This window comes from Durio zibethinus, chromosome 12, assembly GCF_047325235.1.
Source record: "Durio zibethinus cultivar Kanyao isolate XHJ-2024 chromosome 12, ASM4732523v1, whole genome shotgun sequence".
NCBI classification, from domain to species: Eukaryota; Viridiplantae; Streptophyta; class Magnoliopsida; order Malvales; family Malvaceae; genus Durio; species Durio zibethinus.
In genome coordinates, this window is record NC_143173.1 from 13,634,500 (window position 1) to 13,644,703 (window position 10,204).

At 33.2% G+C, this 10,204-nt stretch overlaps 1 pseudogene; it reads right to left on the bottom strand.

Annotated features, from left to right (window-relative positions):
• LOC111297601 (putative disease resistance RPP8-like protein 2) overlaps window positions 1–8,600 on the bottom strand; it is a 32,038-nt pseudogene extending 23,438 nt beyond the window's left edge.
• Between the last annotated feature and the right edge of the window lie 1,604 nt (window positions 8,601–10,204).

Here is a 10,204-nt window from a genome sequence, read left to right on the forward strand (position 1 = left end):
CTCATTTTGAATATGAGTACTCTTAATGGAAAATCTTTATTGACTAAGAACAGACTTGTGAATGAGCAAAGATCATGTGATGCATCACTTTTGAAATTCTTTCCCAAACTTGTCCCTTGATTCAGCAATCCCTATGGAATAACAATTTTCTTCTATCAATCAGATCGTCGAATGATGTTATCAAAATCAAATCCTAAACTATTGTCACGATTGTCTGAACATTTATTATTTGAAAATAAAAAATAAGAATGGAAAGAGGTATGAGAAGGTAAAAGTAAAGAATGGTTATTCACAAAAAAGAGTAATGTCATGAAAATGCATCAAGTATGTCACTTTATTAAAATGATAAAAAATAAGATGAAGTCTAAGTACATACAAAAAGATCCACATTCTCAAAAGATCTAAGATAATAAGCAGTTTTAATCAACCTCTCAAAATTATACCCTTGGATGATTGAGAGATGAGTTACCACTAACATTGGATGTCGTGGTTCTATTGGTATCGAATTTGTTAGCTTTCCTTTGATCAGACTCTACACCATACATTTTAAAAGGATGTAATTTTTGGTAAAATAGCTTGCCACCCCAAAATGGTAGTCACAATGAGCAATGGAGTCATACCATTTGGGATAGAGAGGTTCGAGTTGTTTTGTAGGAACGAGAGCAATCAAATGGTTTTTGTAAAGCTCTTGGTACAAATCTATGTAACCCATATGAGTAAAGGGCCTAAAAGGGAATGGATAAGAAGGTCATAAAGTTGACTAGTGGAGAATAGCAAAAATATAACTTGCAGGAGAATATATGTGGGATAGATTGGCTGAGGGTAGTTTCTGGATAGCTGCCTGTCAAAACTCACAGCTTGAGTCTAATTTTTCTTTTTTTGGGTATCTTTTTAATAGTGAAAGACTTTCCTCCTTCCAATTTGTCGTTCTTGATTGCATTTTCAATGATCTCTCATGAAATTACCATGTTGACAAAATTCTTAGTTGCATTTTCTGTTATCTTCTCATAGTATGACCACTTTAGAGTACTCACAAATAGCACTGTTATCTCTTTCTCTGTTAAAAGGGGTTATACTTGAGCAACGACATCTCACCACCTTTGGGCATACTTCTTGAAAGACTCCAATGCTTTCTTCTCTATCATTTGTAATGAGAGATGATCAAAAGTCATATATATGATGTGGCAATATTGGTTAATGAAAGACCAATTTAAATCCTTTCACGACTTAATATGAGTCATATCTAGTTGGACATATCATTTTGTAGCATACCCAATCAATCTATTTTCAAAAACATGCATAAGCAATTTTTCATTGCTGGTGTGAGCAGCCATCTTATGATTATATACTAAAGGATTTTTCATGTAAATCTTAATGCGCTTTATTTTTTCTACGTTGTTGATTGTTGATTGTTGTCTATTACTGTGGGCTTATTGTAATATATTGTTTCTATGTTGTTGTGTTTATTACCTCAGGCCTAACAAGTGGTATCAGAGCGATGGTTATTCTGACATCGATACAGAAGTAGTCCAATATAGAAGTAAATTTTATTTGAGATCATGGAGGGTGAGGCAGGTTTCATGATAAAATTGACAACATCAAATTATTTAATTTGAAAGCCTATGATGAATATCATTTATACTATAAAGATTTGTATAAGCCAATATTGGGTGATTCGACTAAATTAGTATATATGAAAGATGAAAGCTAAAAGAAATTAGACAGAAAGACGCTGGCTATAATTAGAAAATGGATTGATATCAGAATGTTTCATCATGTAGCGTATGAGATAGATGCCTACACTGTTTGAAAAAAATTGACAACATTGTATGAGAGAAAATAGGTATAAATAAAGTTATGCTTGTTATAAAGCTTGTAACTTTACGACACAGGGATGGACGATCGATTACAAAGCACTTGAGTGATTTTTAAGATATATTTAATCGGATGACTAGTATGAAGCTTAAGATGGATGGTGAAATGAATGCGTTGTTTCTTTTGGTTTCATTACCAGATAGCTGAAATACTCTAGTTGTGACTGTTCTTAATTTAATTTTTTATTACAATGTGACATTGGAGATGGTAAAGGATAATATACTTAATGAAGAAACAAGGTGAAAAGATTTAGACCTTGGAAATCAAGCTCTAATCATAGAGAATAGAGGTAGAAATATTGACAAAGGCCAAAACTCAAAAGGTCATAGTAAGTCTAAATATAGATCTAAGTCTAGAGATAAAGTGAAGTGCTTCTATTATGGTAAAGCAAGTCATATAAAATAATACTGTAAAATCTTGAAGTAAGAGCGAAAAGATGAGAAAGGTAAGAGTTTGGCTGATGGCAATGTTGTAACAATGAATTCAGATAGTTATTCAGTTACTTTGATTTATACACATGATGATTGTAATCATGTTAGTGATCACAGCATTGAATGGATAGTTAATATAAGAGCGGCATATCATTGTGTTCCTAAAAAAGAGTTGTTTATAACTTATAAAGTATGAGACTTTGGTTGGACTAAGATGAAAAACAAGAATGTGTCATAGATTGTTGAGATTAGTAATATTATTATACTCACTAGTACGGGCTGCATATTGACTTTGAGGGATATCAGACACATTCTAAATATGAAAATGAACTTACTTGCTATTAATGTCCTTGATAAGATATGAAAGTCGATAAAAGAATGGATAGTGGAAGCTTCTCAAAGGATTTATGGTAATTGCAAGGGGAAAACTATGTTTTACAATATATAAGACATGGATGCAATTGAACAGTAACCAGATAAATACCGTTAAGAATGATGCTTTAGCAAACTTGTGGCATAAAAGGCTGGCGCATATGAGTAAGAAAAGGTTGCAAGTTTTTGGTAAAGCAGCTTCTCATTCAGTTGACCAAAGGTATATCTCTATATTCATACTATCATTGTTTGTTTGGCAAGCATCATATAGTTTCTTTTCTTAAAAGTTCTCATAGAAAAGAAAAAATATTGAAATTGATTTATTCTAATATATGCCATCCCATTAAGGTTGAGTCATTAGGTGGTAGCAGGTATTTTGTTACTTTTGTTAATGATGATTCACGTAAGACTTGGGTGTATATGTTGAAAAACAAAAGTCAGGTATTGTAGTATTTTCATAAATTTTATGCCATGGTGGAAAAAATGATAAGGCTACTCTTAAAGTGTATTTGGATTGATAATAGTGAGGAATACACATCCAATGACTACGAATAGTACTGTTTAAAGCATGGCATCAGGTATTAGATGACAAAACTTAAAACACCATAGCATAATAGTGTGGCTGAAAAGATAAACTGTATCATTATAAAAAAAGTCAGATATATGTTAAGGATGGCAAAATTATCAAAGCCATTCTAAGGTGAAGCAGTCAACATAGCTTGTTATTTACTTAACAGATCACCATCATTTTTTTTTTGGCTTTGACATTCCAAAAAGAGTGTGGACAAGAAAAGATGCTTTATACTCTCACTTGAAAGTTTTTGGATGTAAAGCATTCATGCATGTGTCAAAAGAGCAAAGGTTAAAACTTGACAATAAAGCCACACAATGTGTGTTTATAAGATATAGTGATAAGGAATTTAACTACGGGGTATGAGATCTAGTGAAGAGAAAGACAGTTAGAAGTAAAGATGTGATTTTTTATGAAAAAAAAAACCATAGTAAACCTTGAGAAAAATGAAAAGACTACACGGGTTACTATTGAGTATAATATTTCAACACTAACAAAAGGTTCCACAGGAAAGAGCCACAGATTATAGAAACAAGCAAGAAACAAAACTTGAGGATAGGAATGAGCTAGCCACAATTAGTGATAGGCCAGATATAAACAGTTTTGAGTAGAAAAAGCAATCTTCTTTGCTTAAAAGTGTTTAGCAGGATGAGCAGTCCTCTCTATCAGAAAGTGTTGAGTGGGGGAGCTACCTTCGGCATCAAGTGGTGTAGAGTCTCAACCTAAAGATCTACTAGAGAGCACAAGCCATCTACTAGGTATCCAAGTTTAGATTTTATTTTAGTTACCAGTGAGGAAAAGCTAAAGAGCTTCCAAGATGTACAAACTACTTTAAATAGAGAGCACTAGTTAAAAGCAATGAAAGAAAAAATGAAGTCATTACAAAAAAACTGTAACATATGATCTTGCTAAACTTTTGAAAGGAATGAGGCCATTGAAGAATAAATAGGTGTTTAAGTTGAAAAAGGATAGTGATAAACCATTGAGGTACAAAGCTTGATTGATGGTGATATGGTTTTCTGATAAACCAGGCATCGATTTTGATGAGATCTTCTCTCTAATTGTGAAGATGAGATCCATTTGAGTGGTACTGGGATTGGTAGCTAGTTTGAATCTTGAGCTTGAGCAACTTGATGTCAAGATTGCATTCTTGTATAGTGACTTACAGAAGGACATTTATATGAATCAGCTTGAAGGTTTTGAAGTAAAAAGGAAAGAACACTTAGTTTGCAAACTAAAGAAAAACTTGTATGGTTTGAAAAAACCTTCGCAACAGTGGTATAAAAAATTTAATTATTTTATGGTGAGCCACAATTATAAAAGAACGGTAGTGGATCCTTATAAATATGTCAGAAAATTCCTTTATGGTAATTTTATTATTCTTTTATTATATGTTGATGATATGTTGATTATGGGATAAGATGCTAGTATGGTTCGTAGGTTAAAAGAACAATTATCTAAGTCCTTTGACATGAAGGATTTAGGTCCAGCAAAGTAGATTCTCAATATAGATATTATCCAAGATAGGAAAGCTGAAAAGCTATGATTGTCACACAAAAAATTATGTTGAATGAGTACTTAATAGATCCAATATGCAATATGCTAAATCAGTTAGCAATCCAGTTACCAACTATTTTCATCTGAGTAAGAAATCTTGTTTGGTGACTAAGGAAGAGCAACTAAATATATCTAGTATTTCTTATTTTTTTGTACTTAGTTCTTTAATGTATCTTATGGTTTGCACACGGCCTGACATTGCTCATGCAATTGGTGTAGTGAGTAGATTTTTTTCTAATTTGAAAAAAATTCACTAGGAAATAGTGAAATAGATTTTCAAATATTTGAGGGGCACTTAAAAAATATGCTTGAGTTATGAAGTTTCACAACCAGTTTTGAAAGGGTTTACTGATGCTAACATGGCACGTGATTTTGATGGTAGGAAATCTACTTCAGGGTATTTGTTCATTTTTGCAAGAGGATCTGTGTCTTGGCAGTCTAAGTTGCAGAAGTGTGTTGCTTTGTCAACTACAAAGACTGAGTATATTGCAGCAACTGAAGCAAGTAAAGAAATGTTTTAGATGAAATGTTTTCTTCTTGGATTGAGATTGAATCAGAAAGAGTATGTGGTGTTCTGTGATAGCTAGAATGCTTTAGATTTGAGTAAGAATGTCTTGTACCATGCTAGAGCAAAGCACATTGATGTTAGATATCATTAGTTACGTTCAATGATTGAAAAATAGCATATGCTATTAAAGAAAGTCCATACTGACGAAAATGTAGTAGATATGTTGACTAAGATACTTCCTAGGGAAAAGCTTGAGCTCTACAGTAACTTAGCCAAAATGAGTTCCTTGACTAAGGTAAATTTTAAATGAAATTGCCATGGTGATGAATCTCTTCTTAATGGGGTTGGAGGGGGAGATTGTTAGAAAAGTGAGATCTAGCCCCATGTAATTGGTTTTGGACCAATCAAAGGCCTTACGCCTTTATCTTTCTTTTTACATAGAGCCCTAGCTACTTAATAAAAAAAGGTGAAGCTATTTTAAAGTTAAAAAAAAAAAAAGAAGTGCTGTAAACCAAGAAAAGAAAAGGGAAAAAAGAAGTCAGAAAAATAGAAAGAAAAAGGAGAAGGGAGAGTTGGTCGATTGAAAGTTGATTCATGGTCCAATTGAGCCGAAATTTTGTTAACAGGTTTATGATTCAGAGTTCCACATTTTAAACGGTGAAGATTAGGTTTAAAGCTATCTAAGAACAAATCCATTGTGTATTTGTTGAGTCACCTATTTAGTGAGATTTCTCCAATTGTTTCTCTAGTTGTTGATTAGCTCTAGTTTTAGTTAGAAAAGAACTTTGTGTATTTATTATTTGATAATAATTTTTTTTTTTGTGGTCTGTGATTTTTTTTCTCTACACTAGAGTGTTTTTCACATAAATTTTAATGTGTTTTATTTTTTTTTTTGCGTTATTGATTATTGATTGTTATCTGTTACTGTGAATTTATTGTAATATATTATTTTTGTGTTGTTATGTTTATTGCTTCATGCCGATGTATCTTCCCATCTATGAATAGTTTTCAGGGGTGATGACTCCGAGAAAGGGGTTTCAAGTCTGGAAATGATTGGCTTGAATCCCATAAAAATCTCATGTACAATGACCGAAGGCGATGTGATTCGACCACTGCTTTTAGGGTAGGCTCAACATCTTTTGATCTCCTAGAAAATATCCTAAACTCTGAATATTAGCCAAGCCCAACACTGCATTATTTTCAAATAAATTCTCAACCCAAATGTACTTTAAAGTTTCAATATTTTTTGAAGTAATCCTTGGCGGCATCCACAATTCAGTACGGAGAGGACTCCCATTATAATCAAGTAATAAAATATGCCTTAAACGTTCCATATTGAATAGAACTTTAGGATTTATGTTAATCCAATACTTTGGACGTGCAAAGTGTGTAAACTCTTCAACTTCCCAATAGATCGTGGCAAGATGATTTTTCCATAACATTTTAACCTCAAATATCTCAAATGATATAGATTACTAATTACAATTGACACATGCCACTTGTCTTCATTCTTTTTCACAACATTCAGGACTCTTAAACATTTGAAATTTTTGCATTTTGAAATGTGCAATTTTATCAATTTCTCATGTTGACAGAGCAACAAAGAACGTAATTTTGGATTTTCTCCCTTCAAAGAAACATACCTTTTGGTAGGATGAATAGCAATTCTTCGTGGCATAGATGCCGACAAAGTCACATCATTTGGCTGAATAATTTCCAAGAAATTCTCCTCTTGAGCTTTCTCCACGCACAAGTCCCTCAAGGAATCATGTATGTGACATGTTTTCACGCCTACTCCTGTACGGCCCCTCTTGCTAACTTGAACCAAACATCTATTTATCAGCTTTTCCAGGAATTGTTCAGCAACATCTTCCATCAACATTCCTCCGCTTTCAAGTGATGGTGAAATGAAATCTTCAGCAATCCATAATCGAATGAGTTCCTTCTTTGAGATCTCCCAATCATCTGGATAATGACCAAGATATAAGAAGCATGGTTTTAAATAATAAGGCAAATCGTTGTAGCTTAAAACCAAAATACCATTCACTGCACCATACTGATGGTCTTGTTGTTGGACCTTGTTTAAGTGTGCATGCATGTTTCTTTGAACCATCTCCCATTGAACCCGTGATTTTTTAGTTGCTAGCAAGCCTCCCAACGCAACAATTGCAAGAGGTAGCCCTCCACATTTTTTCACCATCTGTCTTCCTAGCGTCTCGAAAAATTCTCCTGAGCCAGCATCAGACTCCGTTGTATTTCTAGGGAATGCTTTCCTCTTGAAAAGATCCCAACTTCGATCTTCTGTAAGAAATGGAAGTTCTATTGGGGAGTTGCAAGGATCTGCAAGTAACGCCACATCCTTATTTCGTGTTGTGAATAAAATTTTACCTCCCTTTTCTCCACGTGGAAAAGCAGCTTGAAGACTATTCCATTGATCAATTCTCCAGATATCATCGAGGACTACAGATAACTTTTTCTTTCAAGACTTCAAAAAGTCTTTTGATCAACTCATTCTCGGTCATTTTATCAATTTTCTTTCTTTCTTTTTCAGAAGGATAATGAACTTTTATGAGGACATCATGCAAAACTTCTCTTGTCATACATTTTTGAGAAATAAAAGTCCAAGCAAAGCAACCAAAATGTCGTCTCACATCAATGTGGTTGTATACTTTTTTTGCAAGTGTGCTTTTACCTATGCCCCCATTCCGACAATGGAAACAACGACATGAGTTCTATCTCCTTCTTCTTCTTCTGTCAACTGAGCCAAAACATTCCTTGTCATGCCCCCAAAGCCAACAACATTCGCTTCCTCAACATGCGAATGTGTTCTTCGTAACCACTGTTGCTGCTGCATTCTGGAAATAGAGCTAGACTTCTCTCTTTCACCAGATATCTCATAAGCTGGAAGACTCTTGGAAATAGCTTCAAGCTTAGTCTGGGCTGCTTTGACCTGCGCCCCTATTTTGTGCAGATGAGACGGGTTGGTGAAAATGCAGGTGAATCGCTTGGTGATTCCATGAAAGCCTCCTTGATGTGCAATTTCGAGAATGTAGGAGTCAATAACATCTTCAGCATCGTAAGCAAGATCTCTAATTTGCGCCACTCGATTGCGGAGACGCTCGTCTTGTTCTTGCCTATGGTCAGCTTCTTTCAAAAAGCTCTGCATCCGCTTTAGTTCAGCCTTTAGACGCTCCACTTCCTCACGAACTCCACGCAGGTAAACTGCTTCTTGAATGAGTAAATCCGTAATCCTTTCAAAGGCTAAGGACACAATAGCCTCTTCCATTTCTGCTGCTGATCGAAAACAGAGTCCAACTTACTCTTCTTTCTCTAGGATTTCAAAATGTATGGCTGAATTTGGCACAATATTCTTAACTTAATGTATTATTCTGTTTTAAAAAAGATCCAATTTCAATTAAAATATTTAAAAATAATAAAATAATTCATATTTAATAGGCTTTGTGACACCCAATTTGACAGATGCAATTTTTGTCAAAACAGAGTCTAAATTACTTTTCTTTCTCTAGGACCAGAGCGTGATCTGCCTGAATCTGCGCAATATTTTAATTTCTATGTATTAGCTGGATGTATTTCTCTTTTATCAAAAGTTGTGAACCATTTTATAATAGGAGGAAAGGACAATTATTGATTGTTTTATAATGTATTACTCTGTTTTAAAAGGGTCCAATCGTGTTAATTGATATTTAAATCAATTAGTATGTTGTTCGTTTTCGAAATTTGCGGATTCCAATAAGTTCACGCTGTTAATGTCTATCGTATTTGGAGTCATATATGTAATAAAAAAGGTCCAATTGTCCGCTTATACAAGTAATTGGAGTTTCGATTATCCGATGCTAGCAAGCAAAATTGTTTCAGCATTTATATGCTATTTTTATCTATCTTGTACAATTTATGACTCACAATAAAATCAAAGTAAAAATATTTTATATGGTTGAAAATTGCCAAGTGAAATTTAAGTTTTTTTTTTAATATTTAATTAACTATGAACTTACATATATAGTTAGAGACAAAGCAATTTGAAGTAAAATTAGCTATATAATCATGAACTTACAGATACAGTTAGAGACAGAGATTTGAAGTACATTATATCTGCAACCAACTCCTCGCCTTTGAGTTGGTTTTTACAACTTTTGTCCAAATTCCAAGCAAAACTTCTTCTCTTGCCAAGCATTGTTGAGGTACGAAGGCCTAAAGCTTAGTGAAAAGACGAAGAAATGACTCACCCTTGCTGCGCAAGTGGCTCCATAATGTGGGCAAAATCGAAAATTTTGATCTTTTTTTTTTTTTGGGTGCTAGATCTTATGTAATGTTTAAACAACTCACTTTCCCACACGAACAGACGCTTTAGAAAAATTAAATGAACTGTCTTTTAAATTATTTCATTGCAACACACCTACTACATAATAATTGGACGAAATGGGAAAAAGAATACATGTCATTGTCTCATTCAAAATTAAATTCCAATGTTTTGTTGTTGAAAAAGAAATTTGAATTTAAATTTAATTCTTAAAATAAAAACAAGTATATTTAATATTTGTGTAGGTGCTTGTTCGTCATAGGCTAGGACTTTGCTGTTATTTGGTTTTCAAAGCCTTTTTTGGTAACTTCGGTCACATTTTTAAATTAGCGTGTAATAGGGGTATAAATGATATATTATTATTCAATAAATTATTCAAATTTTTCTTGAATAAAATTTAAATTTGATTTAATTATTATCGAATCGAGTTTGAATTTAAGTAACTCAATTTATCGATCGAGTTGAGTTTGAATATTTTTATATTTGATTCGAATAGCTCACAAGTCTAATCGAAATTTTATATTTTAATTATTTTAGTTAATAAAATATCTCAAATTCAAATACAAATAATT